This window comes from Lissotriton helveticus, chromosome 3_2, assembly GCF_964261635.1.
Source record: "Lissotriton helveticus chromosome 3_2, aLisHel1.1, whole genome shotgun sequence".
NCBI classification, from domain to species: domain Eukaryota; kingdom Metazoa; phylum Chordata; class Amphibia; order Caudata; family Salamandridae; genus Lissotriton; species Lissotriton helveticus.
The window spans coordinates 117,073,210-117,097,291 of record NC_136062.1 but is presented as its reverse complement, the minus strand read 5'-3'; the positions used below and the strand labels follow the sequence as shown (position 1 = coordinate 117,097,291).

The following is a 24,082-nucleotide window of genomic DNA, read 5'->3' as shown; positions in this document are numbered from 1 at the left end:
AGGAGTGCTTGGGGGTGGGAGGGTAAGGAAGGGCGAGGACAACAAGTGAGGAGGTGGCTAAATAATAATGGATTGAGGAGGAAACGAGGGGGTTGGATCTCAAGTATCCTGGTGGATGCACCAGGGGTACCGGGTTCAGCGTAGGATGTGGGGAAAAGAAAAAGAAGGAAAATACATGGGGCTAAGAAATAGAATAGAATGAAAAATATAGAGGGAAGAATGTAAAGAAAGTAAAGCAGTTCTGACCTAAGGTGATATGTCGGAGAGGTCTGTATGAACGGAGAGTGTGGGTTAAACCTCTATGAAAGAGACAGTCTAAGATGACCGACTCATTGGGCGAGGTCTTGCTAACTAGCTATGAAGTCCGTTGTCTGTGTCCATTAGTTGTGGGAGAGTCCATATAGTCCTGTTTCGCTGTCTATTGAGCTGAAGGGGAACAGTGGGCTATCCGATGTAGTCCTGTTTCACTGTCTATGAGATTGTTGTGGCAAAATAGTCCTATTTCAGTTGTGACGTGTTATAAACAGAGAAGATGCTATTAAACATAGTTAGGAGTGACAAGTGGATGGGCGAGGCCCCTTGTCTTTGTTATTTATGGCCTCAGCCATTTTAAGAGGGAAAGAACCCAGAGCCACTGCCATCTTAAAAATAAAGTAGATATTCTTATGAATGAAGATCAAAATAAGTCAAAATGAAGTCATGTGACACAAAGGTATCATTACCTTTACCACAATGTCGCCGCTGAGGTCGTTTCTGGCATAGTCATATTCTGCTGGATTCATCCAGGCCCCCTTTGTTGCATGAGGGCTGTGTTGCCAAGGTGTCGTGGGCGTAATGTGAACAGTCTTTTCTTTAAAGATAATTTTTCATCCAAAAACTCTACAACCTACGTGCTATCGGCGTTATGTGATGATGAGTGCAGCTCTTGAGGGGGCGGGGACGCGTAACGTTTTCAGTTTGTAGTAGTATGGAGGCTTACTTGTATCTTCGCGTAGTAGCCACCCGGGGTCTGCTGCTGCCGTGGGCCCGTCAGTCTTGCCGCCGTCTTGCCGCCGTGCTCTCGCTGCTGCAACGCTAGAAAGAGAGAGCCCTGTCGCCTCTTCTTGCGGGCTTCTGGACTTGGCAGTCATGCAGCCGTGCTCATGGGACACCCACCGCTGCCTCCGCCCAGCAGTCTAGCCGCCTTGATATCGGGTCACCGGGGACCCGCAGCCGCAGCGTCGGAAAGAGAGAGCTCCTGCACCCGCGGGCCGGGGTCACCCAGGGCTGGCAGCTCCAGTAGCAGGAAGCCCAGGGTCTCGTCCTGCGGTCGCGGGGGTCCACCATTAATCTGTTTGCGGTCTGCGGGACGCCAGGCGCTGTCGCTCGAATAAGCCAAGCCCAAGCCTGTGTGGACAGCAGAGAGGCTCCTAAGAAGAACCGGCCATCTCCTCCACAGATCGGTGGGCAAAAACTGCTTCCTGGATGTCGGCAAGAACGTAGTCAGCTCCGAGGTCCGTGTGCAAATGATTAACACTCAAAGAAGTTAGGGTTAATCCAGTTACTCTTACAAAATCGGTTCCCAGCGATGACTGCCGCTAAATGGGATATTCACCAGAAAGGGATCCCAGGAGCTCAACTGAGAGCTCCTACCAGTCGGCCATTTGTCTTCATTTGTACCCTCCCCTGGCGACTGGCCCTTTTACATCAGTTGTTACACGGGACCTGTTATTTAGTCTGTAAGCACTATTTACTTTAGTGAGTTTCTCTTACTGCAGGTCGGACATGCCCTGCTTCAGATGAAACCGCTTGTGTTTTTTTAAGCAGTATGGCGGCCCCCATAACACGGGTGCCTGCTTTCAATCACTTTCACCCAGCATTATCTTGTGTTTGTTTCAACTCCTCTAATAAAATGGATTTAGAAATGATTAGCAAATTATGTCATGTGAATTCCAGGTAGCACATAATCCTGTGCTAATGGGCTGAAGCTGACAACAGCACCATCTGTGTTACATGTCCTCTGTACTAAAGCCACCTGACAGGTTGTTTTTAAAAGCTTGTTTTATTAACAACTACACACCTACCAATACCACCACCACCAATACCTCCACCACCAACGCCAATACCACCACCGCCAATACCACCGCCAATACCACCGCCAATACCACCACCAATACCACCACCAACACTACCACCACCACAAATACCACTACCACCAATATCAATACCACCAACCCCACCAATGCCACCACCACCAAAACCTTTACCACAACCAGCACCATCACTACCACCAATACCACCAGGATCAACAGCACCAATACCATCCCCAATACCACCAGGACCACCACCACCAGTACCACCATAAATACCACCACCAATATCTCCACCACCAATATAACCACCCCCAATACCACCACCACCAATCCAATACCACCACCAATACCACCACCAATATCACTTCTAATACCACCAATACCACCACTAATACCACCAACAATACCACCATCACCACCAATATCACCACCACCATCACCACCACCACCACCACCACTACCACCACCACCCATATCACTACCAATCCACCAATACCACCACCACCAATACCACCACCAATACCATCACCACCACCACCACCAGTACCACCAATACCACCACCACCAATACCACCACCACCATCACCACTAATACCACTACCAATACCACCACCACCAATACTACCACCACCAACACCACCACCCCCACTACCACCACCCCCTACCCCCCAATACCAGTACCACCAACAATACTACCATCAATGCTACCACAACCAATACCATTGCCACCACCACCATTACCAGTACCAACACCAATACCACACAAATACCCCCACCACCAATACTAATGCTGCTACCACCAATACCACCTCCACCAATGCCACCACCACCAATACCACCACCCCAATACCGCCACTACCAATCCAATACCGCCACTATCAATACCATTGTTGTAAATACCACCACCACCAATACCACTAATACCACCAATACCACCACCATCAATACCACCACCAGTACCACCAATACCACCACCAGTATCAGTACCACCAATACCACCACCAGTATCACCACCAGTACCACTACCACCAATACCACCACCACCACCACTACCAATACCTCACCACAAATACCACCACCACCAATACTAGTACCACCACCACCAATACCACCACCACTAATACCTCCAGCACCACCAACTCAGCACCCATCGCTCACTAGTAATAGCAGGGGCACTGTACGAGGCCCGGAGCTGCACCCAAGACCATTCCTCCCTGCCTCCTTGCCTGCCATAAAGCACAGCCCACCCTGCACCAGGAGGTGAAGCTAGGGCTCTACTACACCTGGAGTGTTTTTATTAGGCCAAAGATAGCAATGACATAACACAATGCCACACTGCACACTCAAATCATGGAAAGGGCAGGAAATAGTGCCCCGCCCGCTCTTCCTATTGAGCCACGACCGTGTAATCACAGAGCGAAAGGTGTTGGAGCGCCTTATTAGTGTTTATAGCTCGGAGCATATGTAACTCTCACTTCACACTTTGTGTCTGTGTAATTTACAACACTTAAACATCATCTTCACTTCACTTTTTAGCACTACTTTGAATACTTTGCAGGCCTGTCTCTTCCTCTGATATTTACAGTCTTACAAGCAGTCGAGAAGGCCCTTTATTGCACTGCAATAGGTCTTGCAATTGCGACACTTCAAGCCATTAGTATTGTAAATGACTGTGCCTTTTATTTATGTTTTATAACCCAAAAACATTAATAAAAGGCATTGTCATTTACAATGCAAATAGCTCAAACTCGTGTGAATGCAAGACCTATTGCATTGCCAATACTTGTTTAAAGTATGGTTTGTCCGTCTTTTTCTGTTGTTTGCAGGTCAAACCAAAGCAACTCATGCAGTCTCTACACAGTTGGTTTTAAGTCCAACCATCGCTTCTGATTGGCTGCTTCGATTGTCCTTCTAAAATGCCTGCTTACCAGTGGCTAAATCCTCCCTCATTATCCTATTTGCCTCTTGTTTTCTCTCAATGACCGGCCCTATTGCCAGTGGCCTTACACTTAACCACTTATCAGGTCGTTTATCTTCACTATTTTCATATTTTCCTGCTTGTGGAAGCGTTTTTTGTTTGCTTTTCACCATCGCTACAACCTCTTCCCAGAAAATAATGCTTACCTGCCCCCACCATCCTGCTTGCCCGCCCACAACACCTCTCCCAGATGCTCTGCAGTGGATTTTGAAAATAACATGTTCGAGGCATGTGAGCTGTAGATCACATGCTTATGTATAGATCACCATCTAGTATTGGGTCCGGATGTTTGCCCTTTGTTTTTCTTCGAAGAAGTCTTCCTAGTCACAAGGTAGGTGACTCCTCCTTTCGGTGATAGTGGTCATCTACTCCATCTTCAGATTGTGTTTGTCCGCCCTCGGATTTGGCTGTGACTCGCTGCGCTCTGGTTCGATGCCGATCCTTCGGTTCCTCTCGGCACGTACAAAATTCACCCTCAACGGTATTGTTTCCATTTGCGTTCCCCTTTCTTTGCGTGTTATCGCTAAAAACTAATTTCGATAGGAGAGCTCGTGGTAGGCCTTTGGGCCTAGCCCCTGGTTTGACTCGCAGTCGATGGAATGGACTCCCTTTAAGTTCTGCCCTCTGTGCTATGCGAAATACCAGCGCACCAACTCACACACCATCTGCAATCTGTGTTTTTCACCGTAACACAGTGAACAGAACTGCGACGCGTGCCAAGCTTTTCACTCCAAAAAGACTCTTCACGACCATCGGGCCCGACGGCGCGACATGCAGAGCCAACACACTGGCTCTATTGCAGACCTCTTCGGACCTGAATCGAAAGAAGAAAAAAGCCGGTGACCCCATCTGAGCCGATGAGGAACAGGAAGAAATCTCCCTTTCCGACGATGGCTCCGACCAGGATGAAGACATCCCACATGGACAACGTACTGTAAGTACAGTCCCTACATCGCCCCAACTATCAGTTCCCTTAAAAAGAAAGCTCTGGACCAACCCACGCCCTCGGGCCCCGGTCGGCACCGAGATCACGCTTCCGACGCCCCACCTCCAGGCTCTGCACCAAAGCCTACCAAAAAGCCTTCCGGCTCTGAAAAGCCCCATGCCAATTCGGGCACTGAGCCAAAGCCTTCGGGGGTCAAAGACAAAGTCCGACACCGAACATCGCCACTCGGTACCGAAAACAACCTCGGATTGGAAAAGTCCAACTAAGAAACCTCCGGCACAGAAACCTTTGGCGCCGAAACAGACTGACTCCAAAATCACCTAAAAAGCATGCTTTCAGTGATCCGCTCGAAAAAAACGATCCAAAACAGAAAATTCTGGTCATGCATCCAAAAACTCGACATATTACCACCAAAGTGACTTTAAAGAGGGGTGCTTCTATAGAAGAGGCATACCACATTCCATTAAAGAAGAGAACTGTTGGCACAAATCCTTCCCCTCCTCCTCTTCCTCCACCTGAGCACTCACTACCACATACACCTGACAATCAGGGTGATGAGGATGGGGAGGATGATGATGATGACAATCAGCCCGGACGTACAGATGAGTGGGATGACTATAACACTGACTCGCCCACTGACAACGATCCGGACCTATATCCTACCAGGCCCTCTCCACCAGATGACAGTGTGGCTATGTTGAACTACTAGGTAGGGCTACTAATTACCATGGGGTCCAACTCCATAAAGAATTCCTTGAAGAGGACTTCTTTTTTGAGAAATTAAATCGCACACAGAAATCTACACACGTTGCCCATGTTAAAAGGAATGACCAGACATGTAGATGTAATCTTTAAGGATCCTGTCAGAGCACGTATCCTTACCCCTAGGGTAGATAAAAAATACAAACCTGCCCCATCGTATCCAGTCGACATAGGAGGAAACTACCCTTACACTCAGTAGTTTCTAATGCACATAAAAGGGAAAACTCCCAGACTTCTTTAGATGCACCACCCCCAGATAAGGAATCAAAACTCCTACATGCTTCAGGGAAAAAGATAGCCTCCCAGGCAGCTAACTTCTGGCGTATATCTAACACTCAAGCGCTGCTAGACAGATATGACCGTGCGCACTGGGATGAAATGGAATAACTCATTAAATTTCTACCCAAAGAACGCAGATCTAAAGCGCAAGACCTGGTACATGAGGGACAGTTAATTTCTAATAATCAAATTAGATGTTCCCTAGATGCTGCTGATACATCTGCCAGAGCGGTGAACACTAGTGTTCTTTTAAATAGAAGCGCCTTGCTGTGCATATCAGGGTTTAAACTGGAGGTTCAGACCTCAATATTAAACACAACTTTTGATAAGGAACACCTTTTTGGGCCTGTGGTAGACTCATCACTTGACGAAATGAAGAAGGATACGGAAGTGGCTAAATCCATGGGAGACCTTCAGTCTCCACAAGGCTGTGGTTCCTTTCGGTGCTCCTTTTATCAAGCAGGGCCCAAAAACACTTCCACGAACACTGCGTTCACCTATAAGGGCAATAATCAACCCTCAGGTTCCAAAACCTTCTTTAGATGTATTTACAGAGGAAACAACGGCAAGGGCAGGGGTAGAGGTTCCAATACACATACCTCTCCCTCCAATACAAAGCAGTGACTTGACCATAGTTCCCCCCCAACCATTTTAACACCTGTGGGGGGACGACTGTCACAATTTCTACCAAAGTGGCAGTCAATAACAACAGACAAGTGGGTTCTCCAAATTATCCATTCTGGTTACTGCCTGAAGTTCATCAACACTCCTCCAAACATTCCCCCAAAGTCGTACAAACTTTCACCGTACAATCCCGACTATTAAAACAAGCTATAGGGCTTGTATCACCACAACATCAAGGGTCTGGTGTCTACTCCTTTTACTTCCTAATTCCCAAAAGGAATGGCTCTCTCAGACCCATATATGATCTCAGAGAACTACATTTTTACATACAGTCAGACCATTTCCACATGGTAACACTTCAACAGGTACTACCTCTTTTGCAAAAGGGCGACTTTCTTTCTACTCTAGATTCAAAGGGCGCCTACTTTCATATTCCAATCCATCCGGCTCTCTGCAAATTTCTCAGGTTTGTGGTAGTAGGTCAACATTACCAATTCAGAATTCAAAACATTCAGGCGCTAATTCTCAAATTTCAAGCCACTCAATCACTTCTAGCTCAAGTGCTTATGCAACTGTTGGGAATGATGGCATATTGCATCATGATGGTTACCCACGCCAGATTACGCATGCGTCCACTTCAAGAATGCTTAGCTAGTCAGTGAAACCAGTCACACGTTCTATTAGCCGATCTAGTGTTGATAAGTGGGCATACTCCTCACTCTCTGCAGTGAGGAAACACCCAAAACCTGTCAAAAGGACAGCTGTTCATAGACCCGGTTCCACAGACAGTATGAACAGTGTACTCTTCTCTCGCTGGCTGGGGAGATCATCTTTAACAACACACAGTGCAAGGGCTGTGGAGCTACCAGCAAAAGTTGCTCCACATCAATCATTTAGAGCTCATGGCAATCTTTCCAGCTCTCAAAGCCTTTCAAGATCACCTGTCTGGCAAAGCTGTATTAGTCTGAACTGACAACATGACGGATATGTATTACATACAAAAACAGGGGGGACACATTCTCTCCAACTGTCCCATTTAGCCCAAGACATCTGGTGGTGGGCTATTCACCACAACATTTATTTCCCAGCGACATTCCTCTCAGGAGTCAGCAATCAGATTAAGGACCTCCACAGCTGGTATCAAATACACTATTGGGAACATCACCCTCAAGTTCTCCACCCTTACTTCCTAGCCTTGTGAGTCCCTCACAGAGACCTGTTCTCAACACCCAAAAACACAAAATGCCAAAGCTTCTCCTCCAGGTATTGTAGTGTAGTTCCTATTATCCCAATAGGCTCTGCGCATTGGAATAATACCTTCAATAGTATAGGCCTAGACAGACGTTAACTAGGTCTACTACTGTCGATATTAGACTTAAAGTTTTGGGTTTGCCAGCTAGCTCAGAGTTCACTAGAAACTTTCTCGAATGTTCAGGAAGGAATTAACTTCCCTGATTAGACAAGAAGGGATTTAGTTTCTGACAACCATAGAACATGACAACTTTGCTCTCCCCTAATCAAGAGTGTATCTCGAGAGTCGTGTGAACAAAAGGCAATTTATTTTACTCAGTCAGTACGTGCATTCTTAGTCTCATCAGAATGTAGAGAAAAGGAAGAGACGGGCGTGTTCAATAAAAAGGTGTTATTTATTGATCAGTCTCTTTTCTCGTACAAGAGAAATGGATCGATATTATTGCAATACTTATGGTTAAGTAAAGTGCATACATTAGAAGCAGAAGTATAAAATAATACTGTAAAAACATTGATATGGTTTCTAAGCCATATGAAGGTTTAAAATGAATAAAATATATTACATACACATATACATTTGACTAAACGTACTCAACTGGTGTTTCTAAATAAGCCTACCCCGTGTACCTGACCTAAGTCTAATACGTGGGCGGGAATAGAAAGTTACAGTTTAAGTTAAGTTTGGTTTGCCAAGTGACTGACTAAAGAATTCTCTGTGAGGGGTTATTCAGTTCTGTACCTGGAATCTAGGATGAATGAGGGATGGTATCTCTCTTCTCTGGTCTCGATATTCCAGGCTGCCTGCGAGGGCTACCCGGAAACGCCGGTGCTGGATTTCTCGGCAGGAGAAAGCAGCGCGTCTCGTTCTCAGCGCGTCAGGAAGGCGGGGCTGCGCCAGCGGGGTCTGCTCTGCTCTGGGCTTCGGCAAGTATGGCTGCTCCGTCTCGTCACCACCGCGTGTGTTTGCATAGGGCAATATCGGTAATATTTATACCTTTAAGGTGCCGAGATTGACGTAAGGATGGACATAGATACGTCAATAAGGATGTCATACGACCAGGTCGTTAGCACATTCTTTTGCTGAAGTTCTCGGTGAAATCAAAACAATGGCCGCAGGGTTTTTCCCAGGTTGTCATAGGTTTGATTTGTTATGAGAACTCCGTATGCCTTATCAGGGGCTGGAGGAATATCGCTTGTCTAATTAGATCGCAAGCGTTATGACCTAATCAGATAACACGTTCCTGTGCCGTAGTGTGGCTTCGTCAGATAACGGTATCTGCATCATGGGGGTTTGCTGCCTCATGGGCCGACTGCTAGTTAACTTGTTGGTTTGTTAACCAGAATAGGGTCAGGAATAGGGGGATCGATTCAGAACCTATAGGAATACATCACAGTATCCACACCAGTTGTCCAAATGCAATGCTCAATGGATGAACTGGTCAAGGATATTTGACTACACTTTTCTGCCTCTCCTACTCATTCCATCAATGGTTCGGAAACTCAGGCAAACATCCTACGCACTAATACTATGGGCTCCAACATGGGCAAGTCAACTCCGGTTCACAACTTTGTTGGAACTCTCTCTGGTACCACATCAAAAATTACATTTATCTCCCAGTCTCCTCACACAGAGCCATGGAGAAATCAAACACCCAGATCCCAAACAATTGAACCTCGCGATCTGGAACCTGAAGTCAGAGTTTGGTTATCTGAACCTTCCACCAGACTGTATGAGCATTATCAAAGAAGCTAGAAAGCCTACCACAAGAGCTTGCTATGCAGCCAAATGGAAGCGGTTTGTTATCTATTGCAATAACATCAACCCTTTGGATGCTTCCATACAAAACATTATCTGCTACCTGTTACACTTACAGAAGTCATCATTGGCCTATACATCCATTAGACTACATCTCGCTGCAATTGCAGCTTATGTTCAAATGGCAACATTTATCGCTCTTCAGAGAGCCTGTAATCAGACCATTTATTGAAGGACTGAAAAGAGTTATACCACCAAGACTTCCACCTGCCCCAGTGTGGAATCTTAATTTAGTCCTCACTAGGTTAATGGGCCCACCATTTGAACCCATGCATAAATCTAAGCTACAATTCCTTACTTGGAAAATGGCTTTCCTCATTGCAATCACTTCATTGAGGAGAGTGGGTGAATTTCAGGCACTAACAATAGAAGAACCCTTTTTCCAGCTACACAAAGACAAAGTAGTTCTTTGCACCTATCCCAAATTCCTACCTAGGGTAGTATATGCATTTCATATTAATCAGTTGGTTGAATTACCAGTTTTCTTTGCTCAACCTGACTCTGTTGCAAAAATTGCTCTATACTTAAGATGTTAGAAGAGCACGGGTGTATTATATTGAAAGGACCAAATCTTTTCGTAAGACCAAACAACTTTTTGTTGCTTTTGCACCACCTCACAAAGGCAATCCTATATGCAAATCAGGTATTGCTAGGTGGATCGTTAAATGTATCTAGATTTGCTACGCAAAATTCAAAAGGACTCTTAACTGTACCTCCTAGAGCACATTCCACTTGTAAACTAGGAGCTACTATGGCTTTTTTAGGCAACATCCCTCTTACTGACATTTGCAAAGCTACAACATGGTCCACACCACACACATTCATCAAACACTATTGTGTAGATGTGTTAGCCAGACAACAGGCTAATGTGGGCCAAGCAGTACTTAAAACTCTAGTTCAGACAAATTCATCAGTTACAGGAAAGCCACCACTTAGGGGAGACCGCTGTATAGTCTATGCATAAGCATGTGATCTGCAGCTCACATGCCTTGAACGGAAAATGCTACTTACCCAGTATGCATCTGTTCTTGGCATGTAGAGCTGTAGAATCATGTGCAAGTGGCCATCTCTATTCTTTACTATTTACTCCATTCTCTCACCCTCTGCGGGAAAACAATCTGAAGATGGAGTCGATGACCATGCGCACTATCACCGAAAGGAGGAGTCAACTGCCTTGTGACTAGGAAGACTTCTTCAAAGAAAAACAAAGTGCAAACATCCGTACCCAACACTAGATGGCGATCTATGCACAAGCATGAGATTCTACAGCTCTACATGCCAAGAACAGATGCATACTGGGTAAGTAGCATTTGCCTTACACTTTTATTACGTGGCGCTGAAGGGTCTGTGGCTACCAGAGGTGTGCCTCCTGCTCACCCTGGGGGCTGAAGCAAGACTCTCTGCACTCTGCTGCTGTAGCCGTTGCTTGCCTATCATGGTCAGCGTGTTTTTGTTCGTAATTACCGGCTAAATTATTATGTGTGAAACTAAAAAGAAGATAACACACTTGTTTTTGTCCGTGCGCCGTCTGGCCTTGTTGTGAATCTAGTTTTTGGAAACCCCGCTGCCGCCATGCCTCTGTGCCCAGGGGTTAATCATACTTTCCCTGCGGCACTCGCTGTCGAAACCAGGAGCGGAAGTGACGCTTCTGACCCTGCCAAAAACAACGAGGCCGCCTCCAATCACGTGGGCAATGAACTGGAGATGTATTTAATTTTTAATAAAAATTTCCCATTTTTAAATAAGGGGGGAAAGCAGGTTCATTTATTTATGGCTTTGCCAATCCATGTATATGTTTCTGTTTAAGCATGCTACAAGATAGCATACCTCGTGTAAGTTTTCCCACCTGTTGTGCTTGCTGCTTGTGCGCTTCCGCTTCTGCCCGTCGAATGCTTCTCCCCCACACTCCATTACTTTTTGTCGGGGGGGCTTCTGGCCCCCCCCCCCCGCTCCCCATGTTGTGCTCTTTCATTTTTTTCTTCTGTTTGGCAAAACCTCCATATCTGATAAAGACTACTAGCCGCAGATTCATTCACGTAGAATTATCCCCAGGCGTGAGACTGGATCCGGAAACTTTTTGCTACAGCATCCCTGCGTGCCGGGGTGACATCACGCAATTTCGTCCAGGCGTCGTCCGCGTACGTGACGTCAGCGAGGTCTCGGAAGCCCCACCCCGGCGCGCCTATGTCAGTGTTTTCCTTTTCCGCGTGCAACGTGGATCCGGTCTTGCTGCGGGCCTGTTTGGGGCCCTTTTTTCTTCACCAATTGTCTTCTGTACTGGTGGAACAGTGTGCGAATGCCTTCGGGCTTCAAAACTTGCACGTCGTGTGGGCGTCTTAAGTCGGCGAAGGACCCTCATCTCATTTGTATGTGGTGTTTGAGGGAGGGATCAGGGTGGTGTGCGGCACACCTATATTAAAGTGTTGGTGTGATGTCAATCTGTTTCAACAACAGTGGTATACTTCTGGGTGCCACGCAGTAAGTCCCTCCTGGCCTTGGGGGACCGGAATTTGAACAAAATAGGGTGTAGTATCGAATCAAGCAACACTAAGTCCTTGGCGGCACTCCTGTAGGAGTGTCTCGTGGGTAATTAACTTATGATCAGTTTCGCAAAAAGCAAAGGCGAAGATTCATTGAAATTCAACGAATGATTTATTCATTTAGTTCTAGATTCTTAATATCTGAACTTGAACCATTGATAAAATGGGGTGTCATGGGTACAGATCACGATTTATCCAATTGTGGCTAATATGTCCCTATGCATTTCGGGACTCGTGCCCTTCATCAGGGGACTATTTCACAATCTGAAAATAAAAATATTTACATTCAGGAGGGGAACTCAGCCTCAAAAAACATGTGTACAGGAAGAGTCATTAGAATATGAACATTGGGGAATGTGTATAAAATAACTGGTGCATTAAGCGTGAATTGCCATGATTGATAAGTGACGGTGACCGAGTGATAAGAAAGGTGAGGTATAAGTGTACAGACCAAGGACCAGATGAAAATTATGCGAGTGTGAATGAGCCGTGTATATTCCATTAAAACGACCGTTCAAAAAAAGACTCAGTGCGAATTTACGTGCATACTCGGATAGTGAAGTTGCAGAATACCAAACAAAAGTAGTGGGAACGCGAAAGAGCCGCATGTAGTTAGTTGAATCGGCCGTTTGGACAAGACACTCAAAACAGAGTGGTGTTCATACGCTGCTGGTGAAACTGCTGTGTGCTGGTAATATCCAATGGTGCCGCATGCATTCCCAAAAGCGTAACGAAACGGTAAAAGTGTACGTGGTAGAAAGTGGCAAATCTTACAGGAAAACCGCAAAGTCTGTTGCATGGAGACCGCAACAAGGTTTGAAATGTCTACTTGGCACACGGAAGTGTGTTAATAAAGAGGCGTGTTGTGATCAGGATCATCTACAGCGGTGACGGACTGCCGTCCCGGGTGGGATGTGATAGACAAGCTGAACATGACAGCATAAGTAGTGTGCAAATGGGTGTAATATGCACAATAAATACAAAAAGGCGAAAAAGATAAATAACAAATGAAAAAAAATTATTTATGGCGGTGTTGTTAGTGGTCAATAGACACGGGTAACAAGGTAAAAAACGGACTCGCCGAAAGCGGCCATCTTGGAGTGAATATATGTGATGGGGAAAAAAGTTTTGTAAATGAGACCACGTGAATAACAATAAAGGGGTGAAAAAATCTTCATAGAAAATCGAAGATAGGCATCCTGCAATTGAACATCCAGTAAGAATAGATGAAAGAATAGGTAATGTAGGAAAAATACACTGACAAGATAAACAAGGGAGAGAGGAAACAAAACAGATGAGAATATGAGAAATATGAAGATTTTTTTCACCCCTTTATTGTTATTCACGTGGTTGGAGATTGTACCTGCGAGACAGGGTATTGACAACAGAAAGAGACTCCTACAGCGTGAAATCGTTTGGATAAAGAGACTTGATGCTTGCCAACCAAAAGGACTGAATGACAGGATGGAATATAGTTGTTTCCTTTAACGTGTCTTAACCACATTCACCCCTATACCTTGTCTTCAGTTTGTGCTTTCTACACTGTCTCCTACTCTTACTTTAACCTTTTTTCACTTTCTAACATTTCCCACCCTCACACATTTTGTCATATTTCTCATATACTCATCTGTTTTGTTTCCCCTCTCCCTTGTTTATCTTGTCAGTGTATTTTTCCTACATTACCTATTCTTTCATCTACTCTTACTGGATGATCAATTGCAGGATGCTTATCTTCTATTTTCTATGAAGATTTTTTTCACCCCTTTATTGTTATTCACGTGGTCTCATTTACAAAACTTTATTCCCCATCACATATATTCACTCCAAGATGGCCGCTTTCAGCTAGTCCGTTTTTTACCTGGTTACCCATGTCTATTGACCACTAACAACACCGCCATAAATTATTTTTTTTCATTTGTTATTTATCTTTTTCGCCTTTCTTGTATTTATTGTGCATATTACACCCATTTGCACACTACTTATGCTGTCATGTTCAGCTTGTCTATCACATCCCCCCCGGGACGGCAGTCCGTCACCGCTGTCGATGGTCCTGATCACAACACGCCTCTTTATTAACACACTTCCGTGTGCCAAGTAAACATTTCGAACCTCGTTGCCGTCTCCACGCAACGATTTTGCGGTTTTCCGGTAAGATTTGCCACTTTCTACCACGTACACTTTTACCGTTTCGTTACGCTTTTGGGAATGCATGCGGCACCATTGGATATTACCAGCACACAGCAGTTTCACCAGCCGTGTATGAACTCCACTCTGTTTTGAGTGTCTTGTCCAAACGGCCGCTTCAACTAACTACATGCTGCTCTTTCGCGTTCCCACTACTTTTGTTTGGTATTATGCAACTTCACCATCCGAGTATGCACGTAAAATCGCTCTGAGTCTTTTCTTTGAACGGTCGTTTCAATGGAATATACACGGCTCATTCACACTCCCTTAATTTTCATCTGGTCCTTGGTCTGTACACTTATACCTCACCTTTTTTATCACTCGGTCACGTCACTTATCAATCATGGCTATTCACGCTTAATGCACCAGTTATTTCATACACATTCCCCAATGTTCATATTCTAATGACTCTTCCTGTACACATGTTTTTTGAGGCTGAGTTCCCCTCCTGAATGTAAATATTTTTATTTTCGGATTGTGAAAAAGTCCCCTGATGAAGGGCACGAGTCCCGAAATGCATAGGGACATATTAGCCATAATTGGATGAATCGTGATCTGTACCCATGACACCCCATTATCAATGGATCAAGTTCAGATGATAAGAATTTAGAACTAAATGATTAAATCATTCGTTGAATTTCAATGAATCTTCGCCTTTGCTTTTTGCGAAACTGATCATAAGTTAATTACCCACGAGACACTGTCTCCTACAGGAGTGCCACCAAGGACTTAGTGTTGCTTGATTCGATACTACACCCAATTGTGTTTGGGGGAGGATCACGGCACCCCTGATTGTGAGGCTCATCAACAGTTGAAGCTGTAGTCGCGGCGGGAGCGCCGCATGAAACTTTTATTGGCGCGTCTCTCCAGGTGGACCTCCTCCCCTCGATCATCTACGGCAGACGGCTTCAGATACGGCCATGGTCATCGTCCTCCTCCTTCTCTGATGTCGCTAGCGCGCCGCTCCCCAGTGGGTAAGTGTCGCAGTTTGTCCCCGGTGATTGGTGTCCAGCCTTCCAGGGGCGTGGACTCTCCGCGGGTGATGCAGCTCTGCATGTCGTCCTCCTATCCACCGTTTCCCGGTGATGGGATGTCAAGAGTCCATATGGAGACATACGCGGCGGCTTTTCAGGCCTCACTGGCGTCTCCTCCTCCTTCCTTTCCTGGGGCGTCGGCGGATTCCTTGCCTCGCGTGGGGTCCTCCGCAGTGCCGCTGGTGGATTTGACCCTGGCGCCGACTGGTTCGGATCCAGGCTTGGAGGATGTGGTGCTGTTGGGGTGCGACCCCTCTGGGGTCCCTCCTTCGCGCCACACCGCAAACTCCTGCGGGAGTCCCTGTGGCATCGCAGGAGGTTGCCGGGACTCGGGTCGCATCCTCGAGCCTCACTCGGCCCTCTGTACAGGGGGCGGCTACGTCCAAGGCTGAGCCGTCCAGGCGCCGGTGTTTGCTTCAGGCAGCGCTACAATGGTCGGTGACCTCTTCTCGTCCTGCTCTAGGCCGAGGTGGGGTGGGGACTCCTCGTCCCCCTCCGGGCCTTTTATGTCCTCCCCGCGGGTTGCTGCCTCGTCAGAGGGTGAGTGGGAGGTTGAGTCGTCCTTGGCGCCACCACATGGGTCGCCGGACCGCCTCTGCAACATTCTGGGCCAAGACTGGCGGAGAACTTCGGGTCACTCCCCCGGTCCCTCTCGTCCCTCCACGCAGGCGGCTGCCTCGGCGGAGGTCGAGTCGGTGCCGTTCCGGCGCTGCTCTTTGGCCACTTCGGCTCCAGCCCCACTCCGGTCCCTGGTGCGGTCTGACTTGGAGGAGCTCTATTCGGACTCTCCTTCGGCGTCGGATGGTGCTGGTGTCCTACCCCAGGGTGCGGGCTCCACGCAGAGGTCGTGCAGCAGATTAGTGTTTGGACGCTCCCTCTTCTCCAGAGGCTGGCTATATTTTGGTATCCTCTACCCCGGAGACTGGCCGCCGCGTGGTGTCTTTTTCACCGGCGTCAAAGGGTGTCTTCCCCGCCCTTTCTGAGGCCGAGATGCTCGTCGGAGGAGCGGCAGGTACCCCATTCTTCGGTGCCTTCTGGCTTTCAGGTCTGGCCCTTGCCTGTCTCCTCAGGGCCCTCTGTCCTGTCCAGATTGGTGGGGTCCTTTTGCATACCCTCCTTCCCCATGGGTATTCTAGGATATCTATTCTACGTGAAGGAATCTGCGGCTAGTAGTCTCTATCAGATTACGAGTTACTTAGCTTCGGTAATGATGTATCTGGGAGAGACGATTCTAGCCGTAGATTCCTTCATGGCCCGCCCTTCCTCCCCGTTCTGCGAGGGCCCCTGGGCTGGTCCTTGGTACTCGCCCCCCGGTGGGGGGCCATGTCCTCTGTGAGTGCCTTCTTTGCTTTTGCGGTGGCTCGTTCTGGTTGCCGTTTATCCCTCCTCTTTGGTTCTGGGAAGGTTGGGTGGCCACTCACGGCTCTGCTCTGTTCTTCCTCTCTTTCTCTGCCCTTGGACGCTGCGGTGTTGCACTCTTTCTATGGGGTTTCTTTTTTGTATGCTCTTTCGCACACTGTTCCCATGCTCCCACAGTTTTTTATTTGGTGGCTCTGTGTTGTAGCATGGAAAAGTGCTCAGAAGAAAACTGACTTAGGCGCGCTGGGGTGAGGCTTATGTGACCTCGCTGACGTCACGTGCGCGGACGACGCCTGGGTGGAGTCGCGTGATGTCGCCCGCACCCAACGCGCATGGATGCTGTGGCAAAAAGTTTACAGATCCAGTCTCACGCCTGGGGATAATTCTACATGAAGGAATCTGCGGCTAGAATTGTCTCTACTGGGTACATCGTTACCGAAGGTAAGTAACTTGTACGTTTCTTCTCCCCAACCACAGGCCCTGGCTGCTGCATTCTCTCGGCATTACCCCACCCTAGCTTTAACCTACCTTGCTCTGGTTTCTTGCCCCGACCGTTTTTCTATCCCCTAACATTTTACCCTATAAGGCAGCGGTCAAAATCAATATGCATGTCTCCATTCAGGATATAAAATGGAGCGTAACCTTTAAACGGTCACGTTACAGCCCCAGTTCTTCATGGGGAAGCAGCCTTCTCACTACTATCTCTGCCGCCAATTAGTAACAGTAAAACAGTGTTTAATTAACAAAGATAAAATGCATATTTGCTGTTGTTGCCACTCGTAACATAATTAAAGTGCACAGATTGATAGAGTAGCACCCCACCCCATTTTTGCTAACTTTTATTTTCATTTTTCGTTTACCCATTCAACTTGGATCTAGAAATAGAAAAAGTCACTCATAATTTTTAGGCGCATGTATTCTTGGTGTGTGCAGCTACAAAATCTCATGCAGGTCCCTCATGTTATTTTTTCTTTTTTAAAAGCCATGCTGGACAGTATTGGTGATTCTGTACAACACAGCTTGCACCACTGGCAATAGGTCCCAAAGTTGAGACCTATTGGCGTTGCCACTGCTTGTTTTTTCTTCAAACACATCTATTGCATGACTTGAGGCATACTTGACATCAGTGAGAAAACGTATTAGCAAACTTTTTAAAAATGCATTTGCCATTATTTTTGTGTCGTTAACTGTAGGCCCATAAAACTTGCGCAACTAATAAATGTGCTGGAGTTTCTTTCCCGGTAAAACATAAAAGTATTGGGCCAGATGTACAATCCACCAAATTGTGACTCGCAAATTGCATCACACTTGCGACTCGCAATTTGTGTCGCATTGCGAGTTACAAATTGAGATACACAACAGTGTTCCAGACACTGTTTCGCAAATTGCATGCCTCATTATTATTAATGAGGCAGGAGCAATTTGCGACCCCATTAAGAATGGCTAGCACTCACAGGGATTGTGGCCTGCTGGGGTCAGCAGACCACCATGTCTGTGACTGCTTTTATAATAAAGCAGTTTTTTTTAAATGCAGCCTGTTTTCCTTAAAGGAAAATGGGCTGCATTTAAAAAGGAAAAATGATAGTTTTCAGTTTCATTTATTTTAAGGGCTGGCAGTGGTTCTGGGACCACTGCCTGCTCTTATAAAATATTTTCTCACATTCTCAGAAAGGGGAAGGGGTCCCCTGGGGACCTCTTCCCGTTTTGCGAGTGGTTTACCATCTACTTGAAGTGGGTGGTAAATTGCGAGTGTTTTGCACCTGCAAATGCGGTCGCAAAACAATAGTACATGGCATGGTGAATCGCTACTAGGAATGGACGCCCCTTCCTAATAGCAAGAGTCGCAAATGCTATTTTGCAAGTCAGTGACTTGCAAAGTAGCATTTGTACATGCCATTACCCTTTTTTGCGGTTGCAAATGGAAGGATCTCTTGTTTGCGGCCGCAAAAAATGGGCGTACATCTGACCGATTGGAAATTAATTTTCAACTTCTGGTCGTTGTTGGTCTCTGTATCTTTCCTTAGCTAATGAGATGTAGCATTTCAAAGTCGAATACTTTAGCCTGTTGCCAGAAGTGAATGCTATGTGTGCATGATGTGCATAATAAGTGCAAGAGGAGTGTAGTGCAAAATCATGAATTTATGCAATGTATTTTAAAGTCATTATTTTACTTCTGGTGCAAAGATTATGTGCATATTGAATGCCTTAAAACAGATTATGTGCATATTGAATGCCTTAAAACAGAAAAAACGTGCTTCTAATGGAACATTAGAAGTATCCCCGTGGGCACACCATTCTCCCCTCAATGTGAAATGAGGGTTCTCTACACCATGTTGCTGTTGTATATTTTCAATGTTTTATTCACATGATATACTTTTTTTAGTATTTTTCTCAATTCAATTTTCTGCTTGATCATTTTCTGTTCATTCATTACTTTTTACATATGCGGCATTATTTTAAATCCAATGCATTTCGGGCATCAAATACTGCCCTTCATCAGGGAACAATACTACAAAAGAAAAATAATAAAGCAATGTCAAAATGTAGTACAATCTAGATGTTGATTTCACCTACTTCCTAGTGTTTGTGAGCATTTGCAATGTCACCTAAAAACCCACGTATTCAGTTCAGGTTCTAAAAACTGTGTATATCGCACCATTAACGGTGATTTTAACATGTCACCTTAAATTACCTTACATCCCGTGTACATCCAAAATTTAACCGTGCAACCAACTCACATGCCGGTTTTGCCGCATAGATTTTTACCACATGTTTGTAAGCTACCAAAAACAAAAGACAGTAATCGGATCGTTAGAATCTAAACTCCGGTATCCCCGTTCTATCCGCTCTTTCGAATATCTGTTACCAAGACTAACCTGTTTTATGAAACGCTTCTCCAAAGCTTTCTCAAGTGTTCACCAAACATCCAAAGGACTCCATTGTACCCTTCTTTACTATTCCCAAGAAGACGTTCATTGGCCAGCATTCCGGTCACGCGGTATAGAACTAAAAAACATACTAAGTACTGGCTCAGTTTATAACTCGAGCAACAAAACTCCCGGTCATCCATAACGGACTTCAAAAAATAAATTCAAGTGGTTAGCCAGTGCTGCAAACATTAAGTGCACGCTTAAACTCACACAGTAAAAGGTAATTCAGAATTAAGACGACCAGGGGATACGAACCCTGCGCTGTCTTAAAATATGGTGGTCTGTAGGGGTGTCATGTAGATGGAGCTATCGTGAGTGTTATGATTACAATGCACTAAATAAAGGATAACAGTGTGTTACATTCAATAAGGATCATACTACATATTCAAACAAGCGAAATGATAATATAATTGCAAATCTCGCAAGAATCATTTTCTGTCCCAAGGCAAATTCATGTGTTCATAAGTAACATGATAGTTCTATGCGGTCATTAAGACCGTTAGGCTTATGAGTGCATAATTTCTGAATCCAAAAGTTCTCCCTTTGCTGGAGATATTTCGTATTGTCTCTTCCTTCTTTCCTCTTCGCAGTCTCCAGTACAATAAACTTTAGCTGTGATACATTATGTTGTGCCTCCACTGTTCTGTATGCCTCTTCAATGATCCAGACGGTGACCATTAGCAAGAGACAGGTGAGAGATGCTGCTTCAAGTGCGATTGTCTTTGTGCTGTGCAATTTGGCAGTTTTGGAGTCTTTGCGATGGTTCTTTGGTCATCCTGGTTCTTCCATCATCTTCAAGGGGCTCGATGACTGGCAGGACAACATACTCCCGGTAGCATTTGTAGATTTTAGCTACCGATCTGAGACCTTTGACTCAGTTAGTGGCCTGCTTGTCGAGGCAACCTTTTTTCGTTGATCTCAAGTTGTACCCTTTCTTGGAGGGTACTGTGTGGTTGGGAAACTCTGCCAGTTCAAGTGTCTCCGTTTGTGGATAGCAACTCAGGGCTGGTCGATCTTTCGTCAGGATCTCTTCTTGGACGTCCACTTCCTCGCGGGTTGTCAGTGTCGGGGAGATCTTTTTACAGTGATGTGCATGAAGCCAGTTTCGCTTTCCTTCCACTCGAAGAGCAGTTCGGGTGGTGATCAAGGCTTGCCAGGGGCCCGTCCACCTGGGTTCCAGACTCGTCGTTGTCTGGAAATTCTTGATCTGTACGAAATCTCCAGGCCTGATATCATGTCCCGGGCCCCTGGATACGTCTGGTATGGCTTGCTGCACCTGTTGGTGGATAAGTGTTAGTTCGTTCGTCAATTTATACAAATAGTCGGACATTATTATGTCCGGGACTTCATTAATGGAGGTTGGTTTTGGTGCCGCCCAAATGTTCATAGGCCTGCCGAAGACCACTTCATAGGGGGTCAATCGGTGTTTGGTTGGGGTGGAGCGCATTGATAACAATGCCAATGGGAGGGCTTCGGGCCATTTCAACCCAGTCGTTGCTACTATCTTTGCCAGTTTCAATATTAGTGTGGCATTGTGTCTTTCTACCAGGCCCGCTGACTGGGGCTGGGAGACTGCATGGAACTTTTGTTTCACCCCCAACCCCTTCAGTATATTCTGTATTACTTCTGTTATGAAGTAGGGACCATTGTCGCTCCATAAAATTCTACAAAGGCCGTATCGGGGGAAGAACTCCTTCAGTAATACCTTTGCAGTAGCCAAGGCGGTATTGTCGCGGGTGGGGTATGCCTCTACCCATTTGCTAAAGGCGCACACGATCACTAGAACATATTTTACACTATGGCACCTTTCTAGTTGGATGTAATCCATTTGGAGGATTTCGAAGGGGTGGTCGGAGACTCCAAACCCTCCCCGTGGTACTACTGTCCCTTTCCCTGGGGTGTGTTGTAGGCATACTATGCATTGTTGTACTAGGTGTTATGCCGATTCTGCTATCCTGCCGTTATGCCATACACTGGTGATTAGTTCGGTCATGGGGGCAGACCCTATGTGTACAGGTAAATGTATCATGGTCAATATGGGGATCAGATAAGCATTGGGTAACAGCCATTGTTCCCATCTTTAGTCCTCCAGCAACCTTCCTCGTCTTTTAGTCCCACCCGTGTCCACTCAGTTAATTCGTCTTGTGTGCCTGTCGTTTGTATCTCTCTTACAGTGGTTCTAGCGTCAGTCCATTGTTCTGCCTGTGACCTGGTCACGTACATTTGCATCGTGGTTCTGTCCTCGGCTTTGGCTCGGGCAGTGATGTCGGCTAGTGCATTTCCCTGACCAATGAGATCTGTCACTTTCTTATGTGCTTGGCATTTAATCACTGCTAATTGCTTGGGGAGGAGGACTGCTTCCGTCAAGGCGGAGACTAGATCTCCATGCAGGATGGGTGTACCGTGTGAAGTCGATGTATATGTTTACTGTCGTACCAGCGGCTAAAATACATGCTCGTGTGAGGGCAATGAGCTCTGCTGCTTGGGCGGATCGTTGGGCAATGCGGGCTGTCTCTAGAATGTTTCGGGCTGTGAAGACAGCGTATGCAGCGGAGGTGGTGCCGTCGGGCAGTTTGATGCACAAGCCATCTACCCATAGTTCCCCCATCTGGTTCTGAAAAGGCCGTGTCTCTGAGATCTACCCTACGCTTTGTTTGTTCGTCAGTCAGTGTCACGCAGTCGTGCAATGGAGATACATCAGGGCCGTTATCGGGGGGTAGCAATGTGGCTGGATTGAGGGTGGTGCATCGTTTCAGAGTGATGTGTGGTGCTAGTAGGGTCAACTCGTATCCTGTCAGTCGGGCGCTAGTCAAATGTTGTGTTTTGGTCTGGTTCAGTAGTGTCGACTGCATGAGGTACTAACACTGTGATTGGGTTGGAGAGCACTATTCCTTCGCTCTGGCGTATCAACACTGCTGCAGCTGCTACAGTGCGCAAGCACGCCGGCAGCGCTCTGGCTACGGGGTCGAGGGTGGCAGCGAAATATGCACGGGGCGTTGCTTGTGACCAATTGACTGTGTTAAGATGGACAATGCACATCCCTCCCTTTCGTGTGTGTAGAGGGAGAATGGTTTGGAGTAGTCTGGGGTTACCAGAACAGGTGCTGAACAAAGGGCATCTCGTAATTCTTTGAACGCCGTCTGGCATTCGGGTGTCCATGGGAGTGGTAATGGGATGTCTTTGGCTAGGAGGGAGAGAAGGGGTTTGACAATGAGGCTAAAGTTCGGCAACCATTGTCGACAGAATGAGGTGAAGCCTATCAAAGAGCGGACTTGTTTCTGATTCTTGGGAACGGGAGTGTCTAGAATTGTCTGTATCCTATCGGGCGTGAGTGTCCTCCCTTCCTTCGATAAAAGGTGACCTAAATATGTTACTTGTGGTTTGCAGAACTGCAATTTCTTTCGGGAAACTTTGTGACCATTCTCGGCAAGGAAATGTAGTTGGATGGTGGCTGTGACAGCTATTGGAGTGGTGTCTGCTGCTAGCAGGATATCGTCTACATATTGTATCAATCCTCCCCCGTCTGGTAATTGTACGGCATCCAACTGCCTTTTGAGCGCCTGGCTATAGATGCTCGGGCTTTCTGTGTACCCCTGGGGTGCTCTACAAAATCTATATGAGTGTGATCTTAGGGTAAATCCAAAAAGATAGCGGCTGTCCTTGTGAATAGGTATGGAAAAGAATGCGTTTTTGAGATCGATGATGGTGAAAGTGGTAGCAGTGGACGGAATTAGGGTCAGAATGGTGGTGATGTCGGAAACGACTGGATACTGAGGCACTACAATCTTGTTTGTCTCCCGCAGGTCGATGATAAAGCGGTAGGCTTTCCCAACTCCCTCTCCCTGTCTCTTTATGATCGGCAAAATAGGACTGTTACACACATTGCTCACTACCTCTTCTACCACCCCTGCCTCTACCAGTGAGTGTATGATTTCTGTCAGTGCTTTCTCACCCTCTGGTGATATCCGGTACTGCAGGCACTTTCGGTAGTGTTGCGTCTTGTCGTATTGTCACGTGTACTGGGTCAATCATCATTCGTCCTACGTCTGAATCCGCCCTAGCCCACAAGTGTGATGGCAAAGTGTCTAGTAGGGATGTGTCTGTCTCAGAAATGGGATACATATGCTGGGAAGGATTATCTCTTTGGTGTTGGTGGTTGTCATATAAGATGACTCGTACCCTGTCCGGTGAACATCTGATAGTCGCACGGAAATGCTTCAACAAATCGAGACCCATAATGGCGTCTGGCGTGTTGGAGGAGAGACGAAATGTCGTGTCGATGACATTATTTTCAAGATTAAAAGGGA

The 24,082-nt window shown here is 46.3% G+C and overlaps 1 protein-coding gene across 2 annotated transcripts in view; it reads left to right on the top strand.

Moving 5' to 3' along the window:
- The window catches only part of NEDD4 (NEDD4 E3 ubiquitin protein ligase), a 2,078,892-nt gene that overhangs the window by 274,679 nt on the left and 1,780,131 nt on the right, over positions 1-24,082 (top strand). The gene's annotated exons all lie outside the window — the stretch shown is intronic.